Source organism: Atta cephalotes (genome assembly GCF_000143395.1).
Source record: "Atta cephalotes unplaced genomic scaffold scaffold00037, whole genome shotgun sequence".
Lineage (NCBI taxonomy): Eukaryota > Metazoa > Arthropoda > Insecta > Hymenoptera > Formicidae > Atta > Atta cephalotes.
In genome coordinates, this window is record NW_012130101.1 from 2,929,919 (window position 1) to 2,932,765 (window position 2,847).

Below are 2,847 nucleotides of genomic sequence, written 5' to 3' on the forward strand. Positions count from 1 at the left end.
GCATAAAATCATTATTGCTCGAAATGTTCGTTCTTAGAGGAAATAAATGACACAGTTGAAGATTCGTCAATATTACAATAGATGATTTGACGGAGAAAAATACAAATGACTTAGATGAAAAATCTATCGAAAGTTCTCTGCGCGGACACATTGATTTTCACCTTGAATTCAAATTAATTCTACAGTACCTATTCAACTAGTTGTAGGTCTGATACCCCGCATGACCTGCGACACAAAGTGAAGTGCTAAGGCGAGCACCTGGTAGACAAATTCATACCAGGGGTCAGAGGATCTAGGAAAGCTGTTCAGAACAGAGATTATCGAATAAGGAAGCTGAGAAAAATCCGGAAGAGGAAGATAGAGAAGAAGAAGCCGATTCACATGATGTCTTCGCCGATGTAACTGAAGTATCTGTTCACGAAGTTCTTGAAAGCAAGGATTGTGAAGAGTGGAAAAGGGCTGTAGAAAATGAGATGATGAGCTCTTTTAAAAAGACAACACATCGGATATCATCAAGAAACCTGAAGAGCAGAATGTTATTGATTGCAGATTTGTATTGACGAACAAATATAACTCAGATGGCAATATCGAATGACACAAGACTAGCTTAGTTGTCAAGGGATACAGTCAACGTTTCGGAGTTGATTACCACCAAACATTCGCCCCTGTTGCTAGGTTGGAGACAGTACGGATTGCCCTCGCTGCCAAGCTTAAATTAAAGGTTTGGCAATTCGATGTTGTTACTGTTTAGCTCAATGGTCAACGCGAAGAAAAAGTTATGGAGATGCCTGAGATGCTAAAGGAAAGGCTCAGGAGAATGATTATCAAAACACCAGATACTGTGGAGGTTCATATTCGTATTCTGGCTATGCTCACGATGATCGAGGGAGGAGGAGATGCTTGCCGATTTAAGAGGGTTTTGTATGGATTCAAGTCGGAAGGCAGTGACACGACAAATTGAGTCAAAAGTTGAAAAGTTTAGGGCTCATAGTAAACGTGAATGATCCTTGTCTTTATTAAAGTTGGCGAAATTGTAAACGGTAAATCCGGACACTTATGCTCAGATAGGACCTCTAAACGATAAATCCGGACACTTTTGACCCAGATACGGCACCTAAACGGTAAATCCGGCCACTTTTGGCACAAATACGGCCTCTAAACGGTAAATCTGGCTACAATTGGACCAGATATAGCCTCTAAATAATAAATCCGTCCATTTTCGGCATAGATACGGCCGCTAAACGGTAAATCCAGCCACTTTCGATCCTTATGACCTCTTACAACCTTATGATCTATAAACGGTAAATCTAGTCACTTTCGGCCAATATATGGCTACTAAAAATCCAAATATTGCCTCTAAACGGTAATACGGCCACTTTTGGCGTTATATGGCCTCTAAACGGTATAGCGTTTAGAAGCCATATATCGTCGAAAGTGGCTGTATTACCGTTCAGAATCAATTTGGATAGAAAGTTACTGGATTTACCGTTTAGAGGCCATATCTGAGCAGAAAGAGATATAAATTTCCGTTTAGAGGCTATATCTGAACCGATAGTGGCCGGATTAAACGTTTAGAGGCCACATCTGGGCCGAAAGAGGCTGAATTTACCGTTTAGAGACCAGGTGTGATTCGAAAGTGGCCGGATTTATAATATAAAAGACATATCTGAGCCAGAATTGCCTGGATTTACTGTTTAGAGCCAATTTCTGGGTCGAAAGTGACCATATTTACCGTATAGTGACCATATCTGGGTCGAAAGTAGACTTATTTACCGATTAGAGGGTATATCTGGACCGAAAGTGATCGGATTTCTCATTTAGAGGCCATATCTAGATCAATAGTGGCGGTATTTACCATTTAGAGACCGGATTTACAATATAGAGGACATATCTGAGCCGAAATTGCCCGGATTTACTGTTTAGAGGCAATTTCTGGGCCGAAAGTGACTGGATTTACCGTTTAGTGGCCATATCTGGGCCGAAAGTGACCGAATTTACCGTTTAGAGGTCATATCTGGGCCGTATTACCATTTATACATAATATTTAGGCAAAAAGTTACAGGATTTATCGTTTAGAGGCCATATCTGGGCCGATATATTACTAATATTTATTATTTAAATTATTCTTTATTAATTTTAATCATTATTTTAACAGTTATAGGTATATTTATAGAGTGATTTTATAATTCTATATATTCTTTAATTGGGGCTGTGCGAGCTATTTCACAAACTTCATCATTTGAGATTGGTTTAATTATAATTTTTTTGGTGTTGATAATTTTAAGGGAAAGATATTCTTTTTTGGATTTTATGAACTGGCAAGTATATATATGATATGGGTTAATGTTAAGCCCATTATTTTTGATATTTCTTGTAAGAGTGTTAGCGGAATTGAATCGTAGGCCGATAGATTTCGTTGAGGATGAGTCAGAGTTAGTTCCAGGATTTAATGCGAGTATTTTATAAGGGTTTTTGCTTTGATTTTTATAGCTGAGTATGATATGATTATTTTTTTTATGTATTTAATATTGGGAATATTTACTAATTTAATTGGATTATGATGATCGTGGTTGTATATTAATTTGATAGTATTTTTAATTAATTTAATACATAGGGAATTACCACGAATGCGGTATGATGAGTTATATTTATGTTGAAAGATTATTTTACCTTTTAAATTTTATGATTTTTATTTTGATATTTAAGTTTATATTTGTATTTATGTAGGAAGAGATTAATAAGTAGGGGATAGGAGAAAGTATAAAAATATAATGGTATTTTAAAAATAATAATTGAAGAGATTAATTTATTGTGTATATATATATATATATATATATATATATATAA